Genomic DNA, 15,219 nt, shown 5'->3' with positions numbered 1-15,219 from the left:
ATCTTTGGAGAGAGTTGAAAGTCCGTGTTGCCCAGCAACAGCCCCAAAACATCACTGCTCTAGAGGAGATCTGCATGGAGGAATAGGCCAAAATACCAGCAACAGTGTGTGAAAGCCTTGTGAAGACTTACAGAAATAGATGAAATTTAAATGTTTTACTATATATAGTATATATATATATACATGGGCCGCCAGTTAGGGAACCCTGGACTAAGATTTAAGTGGATTTAACAAGTGACATCAATAACGGATCATAGCTTTCACCTGGATTCACCTTGTAAGTCTGTCATGGAAAGAGGAGGTGTTCTTAATGTACATATGAACATACATACAGATTTGTCTATATTTTGTTGTATTACAAAGTGAGATACTTGTCATTTTTGCTCAATGATCTACACAAAGTGCTCTCATGTCAAAGTGGTAGAACAATTCCAACATTTATAACAAATTAATGAAAAATAAAACACTTAATATATATCTTGATTAGATAAGTATTGACCCCCCTGAGGCAATACATCTTAGAAACCCCTTTGGCAGTGATTACAGCTGTGAGATTTTTGGAGGTGAGTCTATAAGATCTTTGCACAGCTGAATTGTACAATATTTGCCCATTATTATTTTTTTAATTCTTCAAGCTCTGTCAAGTTGGTTGTTGATCATTGCCAAGTCTTGCCATAGATGTTCAAGCCGATTTAAGTCAAAACTGTAACTAGGCTACTCAGAAAAATACAAAGTAATCTTGGTAAGCAACTCTAGTGTAGATTTTTTGCATCAGTGTCCGTCTTTGCGAGGCATTGAAAAACCTACCTGGTCTTTGTGGTTGAATCCAGCTTGACATTCAATACTCTAAAGTGGGTCGCGGACCTGCTAATGGTGGGTCACGGATCTGCTAATGGTGGGTCACGGATCTGCTAATGGTGGGTCACGGATCTGCTAATGGTGGGTCGCGGATCTGCTAATGGTGGGTCACGGATCTGCTAATGGTGGGTCACGGATCTGCTAATGGTGGGTCGCGGATCTGCTAATGGTGGGTCACGGATCTGCTAATGGTGGGTCACGTACCTGCTAATGGTGGGTCGCGGATCTGCTAATGGTGGGTCACGGATCTGCTAATGGTGGGTCACGGACCTGCTAATGGTGGGTCACGGACCTGCTAATGGTGGGTCGCGGATCTGCTAATGGTGGGTCACGGATCTGCTAATGGTGGGTCACGGACCTGCTAATGGTGGGTCACGGACCTGCTAATGGTGGGTCACGGATCTGCTAATGGTGGGTCGCGGACCTGCTAATGGTGGGTCACGGATCTGCTAATGGTGGGTCGCGGATCTGCTAATGGTGGGTCACGGATCTGCTAATGGTGGGTCACGGATCTGCTAATGGTGGGTCGCGGATCTGCTAATGGTGGGTCACGGACCTGCTAATGGTGGGTCACGGATCTGCTAATGGTGGGTCGCGGACCTGCTAATGGTGGGTCACGGATCTGCTAATGGTGCTTCGCGGACCCGCTAATGGTGGGTCACGGACCTGCTAATGGTGGGTCACGGACCCGCTAATGGTGGGTCGCGGACCTGCTAATGGTGGGTCGCGGACCTGCTAATGGTGGGTCGCGGACCTGCTAATGGTGGGTCGCTGACCTGCTAATGGTGGGTCGCGGACCTGCTAATGGTGGGTCGCGGACCTGCTAATGGTGGGTCACGGATCTGCTAATGGTGGGTCACGGATCTGCTAATGGTGGGTCGCGGACCTGCTAATGGTGGGTCGCTGACCTGCTAATGGTGGGTCACGACGTGTCAGTGTAAATGTAGAATTATTTCATTAATTACTGGAATTGATTTGGCCAAGTGCAACTGCGGTCTCTGTTCAGGGTGCTCTCTGCTTAGCAGCGGTCTCTGTTCAGGGTGCTCTCTGCTTAGCAGCGGTCTCTGCTCAGTTTGGCAGCTATGCGAGAGGGAGATGCCTGTGTACTTTGCGGGTTAACCGCATCTTTTTTATGCAGTTTTCTTGAAAATCACTCTAAGACACACGCTGCAGCGCTGTCGTTCAGCAGCAGATAATGTGCTGTGAGCCACTGACTTGTTATTCCCACTCGCCATCACTCACCGCTGTCATCAAATGGACTCATGCTAGCAACAAGTTCTGTCTAAGCTCTATTGTCATGAAACGCAAATACACCGATCAGTTTGTCTCTCTTTCATACTAACTTTGAGAAATAACGAGGTGCGCTCACAATGTGTTTTGTGCGGGGAACTGCTAGGTAATGATTCAATCCAAATGAACAAATTAATATAACGACACGTCCTGACCAAACATCTACAGCATAACGGTAAACCCAGGGAGTTCTTTCAGAACAGGGCAGAATGCTTCAGGAAACAGTGCTTCAGGAAACAGTGCTTCTGGAAACAGTGGAAAAGTAAGACAGCTAGCAAGGCATTGTTGTCATTTTATAACAGGTGATGGTAAGCAGAAATAAGGGAGGACTATCTCTCGTAGTATATGTGAGTTTCTCTTTCAAACAATCCCCTGGCCTTTTACACAGCTAGTAGCTAACGTTAGCCAAAGTAAGCTAGCTTCTGTCATCAAGGCAACTATTTGGTGGCTATTTTGAAGAATCTCAAATATTAAATATATTTTACTTGTTTGACACTTTTTTGGTTACTACATGATTCCATATGTGTTATTTAGTAGTTGTCTTCAATAGTATTCTACAGTGTAAAAAAATAAATAAATAAAGAAAAACCCTTGAATGAGTAGGTGTGTCCAAACTTGACTGGTGCTGTATAATTATGACATTGAATGTCAACACTGCCCTTAATTTATATAAATATCATAATATTTACGCAAAATAAATAAAAACTAAAATTGTACCTTCTTAAATGTGTCATTTTGTGTCTACACTTCATACAATCAGACAAATGCTCAGTCATGTAGGAAAGCAGTTTATTGATAATGTTGTTCATCACGACTCATCATTACAATCATTCGTTTCCTTAACATAATCTATATCAGATTTAGGTTTTGATCAAAGACAAAGTGCATTTTATTACTTCTGATCTAACCTGACCTAGTCTGTTCTAACCTGACCTAGCCTGATCTATCCTGACCTAGTCTGATCTAACCTGACCTAGTCTGATCTAACCTGAACCCGTCTGTTCTATTCTGATCTAACCTGAGTCTGACCTAGTCTGATCTAACCTGATTCGGATGTAACCTGGCCTAGTCTGATCTAACCTGAGTCTGATCTAACCTAACATGAGTCTAATCTAACATGAGTCTGACCTAGTCTGATCTAACCTGAGTCTGATCTAACCTAACATGAGTCTAATCTAACATGAGTCGGACCTAGTCTGATCTACCCTGATTCTGATCTATCCTGACCTAGTCTGATCTAATTTGACCTATTCTGATCTAACCTGAGTCTGATCTAACCTGACCTAGTCTGATCTCCGTCACATATACTGTACAGTAATATACTGTATCTCAGGGGTACCGTCTCACCTTACCCTGCATGATTTTGCAGGGATTCAGTCATATAACAGTGTATCTGTGTACTCTGTTTAAAACTCTCTGATTAAATCTAATCTAATCAAATCAAATGTTATTTGTCACATACACATGGTTAGCAGATGTTAATGCGAGTGTAGCGAAATGCTTGTGCTTCTAGTTCCGACAATGCAGTAATAACCAACAAGTAATCTAACTAACAATTCCAAAACTACTGTCTTATACACAGTGTAAGGGGATAAAGAATATGCTGGTGAAAAAAAGAGCTGTCCAGCAGATACCAGTCTCTCATTGTCAAGCATTCTTTTTTTCCTTCTTTTTAAATTTTTTTTACAATCAATTAAGAAACATGTTAAAACATCACTCAGAACTACTCCTCTATCTGTCCTCCACAAACAGCCATGATGGAACATTCTGCCTCTCTGATGCTGCAAACCCCTGTCTGGGGTGATGGAGGAGGTTGCATCCAAAATGGAATCCTATGTCCTATATAGTGCGCTACCTTTGACCAGGGCCCATAGGGCTCAGTTCAAAAGTAGTGCACTATTTTGGGTATAGGGTCCCATTTGGGATGCAGTCACTGCACCTGTCCTGTAAATTTCACCATACAGTTACTACACAGTTAATCTACAGGCCTCACCTAATACATCTCCACACAAGAAAATCATCTAGGTGGGAGCAATGTGGACTAAATCATCCCAGACTTAGGCATGTCTTTAAGGTAGTGAGGAGAGAATGTGTTATCCTCTCTCTTCCTCAAACATACAATGTTTTAAGCCCTCTCTCTCCTCCCTTCCTCCCCTTATCCATTCCTTCCCTCATCCATCCAGGACAAGGCCAGCATTTGATATCCTCTCCCTCCTCAGCACCTGTACGTGCTGCAGAGCATCCCCCCTCCGATCATGAGCAGAGCTCCAGACACCCACCCCACGTAGATGGACGCCCCCAGCTCCCCTCTCCTCTCCTGTGTGGCCAGAGGGTTGTAGAAGCCCTGGATGATGGTGTGAGCGGACCAGCTTACGGGGATAACACACAACACCCCCGCTGCAATGAACACCGCGCCTGCCGCAATGCCAACCTTCGACTTGGCCAGCCAGTCGTCATGGAGGAAGTTGGTGCAGCCTGCAGGTTCTGGGGCAAGGCCAGGAGGGAGTCGTAGGCTTTACACTGCATGTGGCCCGTGCTCTGGATCACACAGTTCATCCATAACCCTTCCCAGAACACCTGGGCAGTGACAATGTTGGCTCCGACAAAGGCTGTTACCTTCCACATGGGCAGGGCACAGATCACGATGGTCCCCATGAACCCAATGAAGGCCAGGACAAAGGCAAGGATCTGTCGGCTCATTGTTCTTCCCCGGAATAGTTGAAAGTGTCCAATAGGAGGTTCTGGAAGTATTGTAATGGCCACGTTGTCGTTAGCTTGTTGGATCTGATGTGGGGTTGACTTCGCATAGTTTGTATTTCCTACACTACAAAATGAGACTGGTCTTGGAAAAAGGCCTGATAGTTCAGATGCGGACAAGTCAAATTCTCCATTCTATCTATAAAAGTCCATGAATCCAAACGTTGCAGCTAATCCAAGGCAGCTGTGAGAGCAGAGCAGAGCAGACCATTGTATCCCCTTTGTCCTCTTTGAAACTAACAATGATTACAAGTCCACAAGTTGCATCTAAGCCAAGGCAGCCGGTGAGAGGGTTGCTGTGTTTGTCGAATGAGAGCACATTTCCTTGTGTCAGTAACACTGGAGGCATTGTGAAAGGAAATAGAACAGGGAGGGGATTGAGCTAGTTTGTGTCTCAGGTTACCGGCTTATCCTGATTCCCCAGTATGGGAATGTGTGAGGGTAGACAGTGGTTACCATGGAAATACACGGAACAAAAATATAAATGCAACATGTAAAGTGTTGGTCCCATATTTCACGAGGTGAACCCAGAAATGTTCCATACGCACGAAAAGCTTATTTCTCTAAAATGTGCAGAAATTAGTTTACATCCCTGTTAGTGAGCCTTTCAACTTTGCCAAGATAATCCATCCACCTGACAGGTGTGACATATCAAGGATCTGATTAAACAGTATTACACAGGTGCACCTTGTGCTTGAGACAAAAGGCCACTCAGTACATCCATCTGGCCTCACAACTGCCGACCACATATGGTGTTGTGTAGGTGAGCGGTTTACAGATGTTAACTAGAACAGAGTGCCCCATGGTGGTGGTGGAATGGGCAGGTATAAGCTAGACAACGAACACAATTTCATATCGATGGCAATTTGAATGCAGAAATATTGTGACTGGATCCTGAGGCCCATTGTCGTGCCATTCATCGGCCGCCATCACCTCATGTTTCAGCATAATGCACAGCCCCATGTCGCAAGGACCTGTACACAGTTCCTGGAAGCTGAAAATGTCCCAATTCATCAATACTCACACATTGAACATGTTTGAGATGCTCTTAATTGACGTGTACGGACAGCGGTCCAGTTCTCTGCAATATCCAGCAACTTCACGTGAAGGAAATGCCACACGAGACAAATGGTCACACCAAATACTGACTGGTTCTGATCCACGCCCCTCTTTAAAAGGCATGTGACCAGATGCCTATCAGTATTCCCAGTTGTGAAATCCATAGACTAGGGCCCAAGTCATTGTGCCAATTGACTGTCCTTGTAACTCAGTAAAATCTTTATTTTGTGTTCTAGGCTATTGAAGTTCATTTCAATTAATAATTGTCAGCCGTTGGTTCTGGACAAATGACTCCCCATGGAGAACCGCTATGGTTTTATATTTATGCTTCAATATGCAGGGGTCAAATCAGAGTCTGTCAAGTGCGCCGAAGACACCAGGTATAAACCTTAGTGAAATGCTTACAGGCACTAACCAATGGTGCATGTGTGTAGGTAAGTATAGATAAACAGTAGAAAGACCAAAAAAAGAATAGCAAGGCTATATACAGACACCTGTTAGTCAGGGTTATTGAGGTAGTATGTACATGTATTGTTAAAGTGACTGTGCATTAAAGTGACTGCATATGTGATGAGCAGAGTAGCAGAAGTGTAAAGAGGGGTTAGAGAGTCCTGCTCACTATATGTACAAGTAGGACATGGAATTGAAAAAGCCATTAAAGGAAACCCTGGAGCAATTATGGTTAATTGCCTTGCTCATGGGCAGATGAGTAGTTTAGCCCAATATTGGAACTGACCTGCAAGAGATCGTGAACACAGTTAAACCCCAGTCTACACCATAGCCTGCTTGAACCAAAACATGAATTCAACGAGAATAAAGTACAATGATTTATTAAAGCATTAAATCGTTAAAACATGTCATGAAAAAAACAATTCTAATCCCCACTCGAATTTCCATGGTGCACTGCAGTTAAGCAAAGAGATTCACAGTCATGCATAATTTCTACTACAGTCTCAATTTAAGACAACTTCAGGGTTCCGTCTTGTCAGACGTAGGCCGCACCACTGGCGGCAGAGCGCGGGGCGGAATATTTGGCAGAGTACCCACCCTCCTTGCGTTGGGGGCACTGGTAGCAGAGAAGTGCGCCCCCGATGAGCATCAGGCCAGCAGAGCCCCATCCGATGAACAGCGACGCGCCCAGCTCTCTCCTCTGCGAGTCAGTGAGAAGCGGGTTGTAGAAGTCCCTGATGACGGTGTTGGCGGACCAAGACACCGGGATCAGACAGAGGATGCCGGCGACCTGGAAGAACACACCGGATGCGATGGCCACCTTGGACTTGGCCGCCTCGTCGTTGATGCAGTTTGTGCACTTCCCACCAGCAATGGAGAGCAGAATGCCGATCACGGCCACGAGGATGGAGATGACGACCAGAGCCCTGGCGGCCTGGAGGTCCTGAGGTAATGCCAACATGGAGTCATAGACCTTACACTGCATCTGGCCCGTGCTCTGGAGCACACAGTTCATCCACAGGCCCTCCCAGAAGATCTGCGCGGTTACGATGTTATTGCCGATGAAAGCAGTCACCTTCCACATGGGGAGCGCGCAGATTATGATGTCACCGATCCAACCAATGATAGCCAGGGCAATGCCCAGAATCTGGAGACCAGCAGAGGCCATTGCGTTCTATCTACTCAAACACGCGTAAACCAGGCAGGACTAGTGTTTAGCAGTGGGAATGCTAGCTATTTTGGTTAGGATACAGACTCCAACCTTTATACCCACCTACCAGGGTATGGTTACTAATTGGGACGATTGAAAGCACCTGTTTGTTGGCCGACACACACACACCAAACTAATAAGCGTGCCCAAACTACCCATATGTTATGCTGCGTTCACACGCTAGTCGGTCTAGGAAACTCAGAAATGTCCGAAATGGTTGTAGTTATACACGTGCCGCGCTCAACCAGTTAGCACACGTGTCAAACTCATTCCACGGATGGCCGACTGTCTGCGGGTTTTCCCTTCACCCTTGCACTTAATTGATGACTTAAGGTAACTGATGAGTAAGTAACTCCCCTCACCTGGTAATTGAAAGTTAAAAAACAAAAACCTGCAGTCACTCGGCCCACTGTGGAATGAGTTTGACACCCCTGAGCTAGCAAGTCGGAAATGTCCGAGTTTCCTAGTTCCGACTAGCACGTGAATGAGGCATCGTTCCCCTCTCCGCCACAAAGTGCTGAACATAGACTACGCAATTTACTGTCATTGATACCAGCTGTCAGTCTATTAGTCCCAGTCCGTTCATGTGCAGCATGTTAACTATACGCAGTTGTATCCACTGATCTCCAAATAACCCGAATGGCTAAGCTTTCTGTGCGTAAAACCTGTGCGTCAGTTTGGAGAGTATTGAAAGTTCGCCACGCATGGGCTGTTGGATTCTAATGGATGCTCATAAGTGAGCTGTTCGTTTCTGTGATAAATTATAATTTTAACATCCAACAACGGAAATCAAATTCGCACGTGGGCTATTGTCGCGTTCGAGTGATACTCGAACGAGTAAACAAAAATGTCCCACTTGCTTACTTGGTTGTAGTTCCGAGTTTCCTAGTTCCGACTAGTATTTGAACGCAGCAAAAGTCCCTGATATAATACGTCTCCTTCACACCGTCATTCTTTCTGTCATTCCTTCCCTACTTTCTTCATTTTCTATTTAACGCGACTGGTGAAAAGCTTTTCAAAAGTAATATATAAGCCTACAAAGCAATGCTGTTTTAGATCTCAAATTAAATGTGAGCAGCCTATTTAACTTTTTTGAGCTCTTGGTTGTTTCCTATTTTGTGTTTTTATTTAGTTGACTTCACATTTAATTGGGAAGGTATATTTTATTCGATAACAACAGCATGCTTTACTGCATCCTGTTAAAGGCCTTTGCTGAGTTTCGACCATCTGGTCTGGCTCCAAAGTTAGTGTCCATCATAGTGCATGGTAGTAAAAAACATCATTTGTGATAACAGTGTCCTAATTATTTAATGTTTTAAAAAATCACGTTCATGGTTTTGGATGTAAAAAAATATATTTGCAATAGTGCAAATATAAAAATATATTGTGTAACATTTTATTATTTGAGTTATAATGTGTAATTCTTCTTCTCCCCTGCTCGCTGAATAATTTAAAAAAAAGCTCAGATAGTGGCTGGTTAACTAATCAGCCATAGATGACACCCAGTCTGTGTATTGGCCTGTAAGCAGCCACGAAGCGCTTATCTTCTGTTTCACACACACATCTCCACCTGTGGCATTGGGTAGGACAGCCAATGCAAAACTGGAGAGGCCATTAGATGCCAAAACCCGCACAAATAAACTTTTGCACAAGAATCGTTGCGACAAGTTTATTTCATAATTGAGTAGCCTACTTTTGCAGATTGGAGCGGTCTATTTTTCAGCTGTGAAATGATAAAATTTAAATGTGGTGCATATCTCTTGGCAACGACCCAAGACACATTCCTATGTAGGTTATTTTTCCAGGATTTTGTACAGAGCTGGGCACATTGAGGGGCTTCCTGTGTGGGAAGAACATTCCTGAACTCCAGGACAGCGTGATAGATATGTGGATCTCTTAGTAACGGAGCCAAAGCCCACCCGGGGATGGAGGGGGCTCGGTTGGCTCTCTATATAACCTTATTCTGCTTTAGGGGTCACACACTCGGTGTGCTTTTTGGAGGAGAAGAGGGAGATCCATATAGGAGTAGCAGTAGCTGGCAACGATGGTATCTTTGGGGCTACAGATTTCCCGGTGCTGGGCTGGGTGGGGAACATCATCTGCATCCTCCCCATGTGGAAAGTCTCGGCCTTCATCGGAAACAACATTGTGGTGGTGCAGACCATCTGGGAGGCTCTGTGGATGACGTGCTTGGTGCAGAGCACAGGCCATATGCAGTGTAAGGTCTACGACTCACCCCTCTGCCATCCTCTTGGCCCTGTTCGGGCTCCTGCTCTCGGTTGTCAGGGGGAAATGCACCACCTGCGTCGGGGACCACTCGGCCAAGGCCCGGGTGGCCATCACTGCCGGGGTGTTCTTCCTTGTGGCTGGGGCGCTCTACAACTCCCTGGTACCCGACTCACAGAGGAGAGAGCTGGGCGCGTCCCTGTACTTCGGATGGGGCGCCTCAGGACCGCTCCTGATCGGGGGCGCGCTCCTTTGCTGTCAGTGCTGGTCGAGGGGAGACCTTCTATAATGGAGCGAAGTACATCGCGCCCAAGTCCTCTGCGTCGGGGATATAATATTTATGAGTTTGTAAATTAAATATATATATATGGATTTTTTTTTTCGTTTTGTGAATTGTTTGTGCTACTAATTTCTTTGACTACTCTTTTTTGGAACGTGCGTTTCAAAATAGATGTGTGTTTTAGCCCATAAGTTCTCAAACTGTGGGTGAAAGTCGTACTAGTAGAATGCACAAGGTGCAATTTCGAAATCAGTTCCTCCTCATGTTAGTCAATTCATACCTTTGAGCAGGGCTCTCCAACCCTGTTCCTGGAGAATTACCCTCCTGTAGGTTTTCCCTCCAACCGCAGTTGTAACTAACCTGATTCAGCTTTTCAACCAGCTAACTATTAGAATCGGGGCGGCAGGGTAGCCTAGTGGTTAGAGTGTTGGACTAGTAACCGGAAGGTTGCAAGGTACAAATCTGTCGTTATGCCCCTGAACAGGCTGGGAATACTGATAGGCATCTGGTCACATGTCTTTTAAACCCACTGTTCCTAGGCCGTCATTGAAAATAAGAATTTGTTCTTAACTGACTTGCCTAGTTAAATAAAGGTTTAAAAAAAAACTTTAAAAAAGGTGCGCTAGATGGAGGATGGATTGAAAACCTACAGGACGGTAGCTCTCCATGAACAGGGTTGGACAGCCCTGGCTTAGAGTTATTTATAGCTTTTCAGAAATGTCCACATCAACCAGCTCATCTCAGCTAACGTTTTTAATTTGGCTGTTTTAAGCCCATAGATATTGTTGTAATTTTTTGTAACTCAAATATCAAATGAATACACATTAGACATGGCAAAATATATATTAGCTTTAAAATGGCAACATTTTCTTTGCACCCTATGAAAAAATGTGTAGAACTGCAGGTAATAAGCTTTAAACCGGCAAAATTATATCCACCAACAAGAGGGGTGTGAACAGTTTGTGTCATGAACTGTGCTTGTGCCCATAGAAATACACGTGGCGAGCGCGCAGGGGGCGCGGGATGTTCCCCAATGCTGGAAGGGGGGACTGAGTGAAAAAGTGTAGGAACCTCTGCCTATGTATTGTTATAGCCTATAGCCTAGTTTACTTTATATACTATATTTTGTCTTTTGTTTAGCTTGCGCATTTAGAATGGTTATCGATTACATCAGAATAATAATTGAATAATCATTTCATACTGTTTTGAATTTTGACTGAGTTTTGCTCGAACTGTAAACAGACAACATCGTGTTTTGGGGGGGATTTTCCCAGATTTCTATCCCTTTTGGGACATTAGCCTACTTTTCCGTAAAATCTGCAAGGACATTGCAAAACAGAAGCACTTCAGAAAACTAAAGGCTCTTACTATTTGCTCTTAGAGAGTTGTTATTTAATATATATTTTTAAATATATATTTTTCTCAACGAATTTTGAAAACTGAATCATTAGTGATGCTCAGCACAGAAATTATGTTAATATTCCTTTTCAGAAACCCGTCTTGAGGTAAACTGGGCGGGGGAATATTTATATATATATTTTGACATTTATTTTCACCTGAAAAGGAACTGGTAGATGTGCGGTCTGTTGCCTACTCTATGTGAAAAGAGGCGCGCTCTCTGTTGCCATTAAACAGACATGGCTAGAAAGGATCCATCTTTTTTCAGTGGATGTTTGTTGTTGTTGCATTTGAGCTAACCCTAACCCTTTTCCTAACAACCTCATTTTCCTAACCTAAGTTAGTTCTCCTAACCTGCTGCGTAAGTTCTCCTAACCTGCTGCGAAAATTCAAATCAGACGTCAATTTGACAAAAAGCTGGATTCCTCGTCATTGTGTTTCCAGGCGCGCTCAAACGGATTGTCTCGAGGTGTCGCCGAAATCTGTTGTATTCAGGTTTTTTTTCTGTAAAATACTGTCACCCCACGAGGACAGTCCATTTAAAAATGTCGAACAGCCTAACGGCGAAAAATGCACTTGCCAATAGAAATTCCTCTTAATCAATCAATCTAGGTCTATGCGTCTACTTTGCGCAACTCGAATGAACAGAGAACAACAACTACTAAATATTTATATTCAAACACATTTATTTTCGTTTTAAAATCTACTTTTATTTAAAATGTGAATATTTATGAAATGAAGGGGGAAAAATGCACATACTGAAAATCATACAAAAGAAAGCACTCTTATAATAGGATACAGACAGAATGTAACATTCAATTTGAGCAAAAAAAAAAATGTTGTCACAGGAGGACATCAATGTAAAAACATTACAACTTCAAAGTCACCTAGCAACATTCAGAATATAGAAATATATCAAGCGGAGCAGACCCAACATCATATCATGTCATAAGATATAATATATACTTAGAACATAGAGCTGGCAATATGTAGAATAGACAAAACTTAGTGTCATCTGCAAAAGAGCATCGGACAACTCAATAAGAGCATCAACATGTCATCTGTAACACTGAACACCCCATCCTGCTCCTATATCCCCAGTCCCATCTTCCAAAAGCACCTGAACGCCTCCCCTTACTAGCTCTGACTTTGCTGATAGCTACTTTATTGAGGAAAAGTGTACATACTATGCCTGTGATATGTGGTTGTACCACCAAGCGGTCTTAAGATGAATGCATTAACTGTAAGTCACTCTGGATAAGAGCGTCTGCTAAATGACTAAAATGTCAAATGTAAAAAATGTAGAATGTCCCCATATCCACCAGAGACTCTACTCCTCACTCACACATAGTTCATAGATGGGGATGTGGTCCGGACGGGGGCGAACTTAGCCGCCACATATGGCCTGCCCATGTTGCCCTCCTTGGGGGGGCAGTTGCAGCAGAGCAGACCCCCTCCCAACAGCAGCAGCCCTGCGGAGCCCCAGCCGATGTACAGAGACGCCCCCAGCTCCCTCCTCTGGGCCTCTATCACCAAGGGGTTATAGAAGTCTCTGATCAGGGTATTGGCTGACCATGACACAGGGATGAAGATGAGGAGGCCACAGATGATGAAGACGATCCCGGCGATGATGCAGGCTTTTGCTTTGGCAGCCTCGTCCTCCATGCAGTTGGTGCATTTCCCCCCGACGATGGCCATCATGACGCCGCAGACGCCCACGATCACTGCCACGATGACCATAGCTCTGGCGGCCTGGAGGTCCTGGGGTAAGGCCAGCATGGAGTCATAGACCTTACACTGCATCTGGCCCGTGCTCTGAACCACGCAGTTCATCCATAACCCTTCCCAGATGACCTGAGCGGTGACGATGTTGGCTCCGACAAAGGCAGTGACCCTCCACATGGGCATGGCACAAGTGAGGATGGTCCCCAGCCAGCCAATCATGGCCAGCATTACTCCCATAATCTGGAGGCCCTGGGAAGCCATGGCTGAAGTATACAAAGTTCGAAGTTCAAGGTATACTAGTGCCGCTGGTTACTACGGCTGGTACGCTGAATCTACTGCTGCTGTTGTACAGATGATCGACTTACACCCCTGCACACATTTAGCCTCTACACGGTTATTTGTCAATGATTCGATCAAGTCAAACTGCTTCTGTCTAGACAATGCTGCACAGTCTCGAACACGGAAAGGTTGCAATGGAGGCTCTCCTCTCCTTCTTCTTCGTCTGCCTCTTATTCCTTCAGACTGACCACTGGTGGTCTTCTTCCTTCTCTCTGATAGCCTGAGTTCTGGGATGACGAGGCGTAAACAGGATCTTATTATATAGATCACACTTTGGAGGGAGGTGGGGAGGGTGGGGTTTGGGTTTGGGTTTCTATGCTCCCGAACAATAGAGGAACGGCGACACTGGATATCCCTGGGCCTTGTTTCCTGCTCTTTGTGTGTTTTGTTCTGGTGATATGAGCTTTACTGAAGGATCTCAAGCAACGCTCCCAAATACAGGACAATGTCTCTCTCTCCAACCCCCACCTGAACACACACACACACACACACAGTATTAACTTCAGTATGTTATTTCCAAGTCTGTCTTTACAGTGAGTGACATCCAACTGTGGATCCTGCCTAAAGACTGAAATTCAGTGGTGTAAAGTGCTTAAGTAAAAGTACTACTTAAGGCGTTTTTTGGGGTATCTGTACTTTACTATTTATATTTTTTAACAACTTTACTCCACTACATTCCTAAAGAAAATATGTACATTTTACACCCATACATTTCTCCTGACACCAAAAAGTACTTGTTACATTTCGAATGCTCAGGCAGGACGGAATTATGGTCCAATTCAAGCACTTATCAATAATAACGCATCATCCCTACTGCCTCTGATCTGGCGGAATCACTAAACACAAATACTGAAATTGTAAATAGTGCCCCTGGCTGTCCGTAAAAATAAAATAAACAACTAATAATAATCGTCAGTAAATAATAATAACACTTGTGCAGTCTGGTCTTCTTAAGATAAGGAATTTGATGTATAGCATTTACTTTTACTCAAATATGACAATTGAATACTTTATCCACCACTGTACCACCGATACTTTCAGACTTTTACCCAAGTAGTATTTTACTGGGTAACTTTTGCTTTTACTTGAGTCATTTTCTATTTAGGTGTCTTTACTTTTACTCCACTGCTGAAATGTAAATGTATTGAGTACCTCATGAGACCAGAATGTTATACCTCCTCAGGGCAGTAGGAGGCAATGAATACATGCATTTGAGTAGTTTTACAATTCCACCTGAAAACGATATTTTGGGATTTGTTTCAATAGTTCATTGTTGACGTAGTCCCAAAATGTTTTTTTTGTCAGCACTCAAGTTTACAAGTTATATAACTTATAACCTAATATGTTAGGTTATAACTGAAGCTGGAGACTCTTACCTCCGTCACAAGCTTTAAGCACCAGCTGTCAGAGCAGCTCACAGATCACTGCACCTGTACATAGCTCATCTGTAAATAGCCCATCCAATCTACCTCATCCCCATACTGTATTTATTTATTTATCTTACTCCTTTGCATCCCAGTATCTCAACTTGCAGTTTCATCTTCTGCACATCCTACCATTCCAGTGTTTAATTGCTATATTGTAGTTAATTTGCCATCATAGCCTATTTATTGCCTTACCTCTCTTA

General features: G+C 44.0%; 3 pseudogenes; 1 reads left to right on the top strand and 2 right to left on the bottom strand.

Moving 5' to 3' along the window:
- Nucleotides 1-2,920: 2,920 nt before the first annotated feature.
- Nucleotides 2,921-5,253, bottom strand: LOC115146842 (claudin-like protein ZF-A89; annotated as a pseudogene).
- A 1,525-nt stretch (nucleotides 5,254-6,778) lies between these two features.
- Nucleotides 6,779-13,836, bottom strand: LOC115146840 (claudin-like protein ZF-A89; annotated as a pseudogene).
- LOC115147085 (claudin-like protein ZF-A89) lies at nucleotides 9,509-10,247 on the top strand (annotated as a pseudogene).
- Nucleotides 13,837-15,219: the final 1,383 nt, after the last annotated feature.

The sequence above is a fragment of the Oncorhynchus nerka genome, linkage group LG19 (genome assembly GCF_034236695.1).
Source record: "Oncorhynchus nerka isolate Pitt River linkage group LG19, Oner_Uvic_2.0, whole genome shotgun sequence".
NCBI lineage: Eukaryota > Metazoa > Chordata > Actinopteri > Salmoniformes > Salmonidae > Oncorhynchus > Oncorhynchus nerka.
The sequence above is the reverse complement of the archived record's forward strand: the minus strand, read 5'-3'. Positions and strand labels throughout refer to the sequence as shown.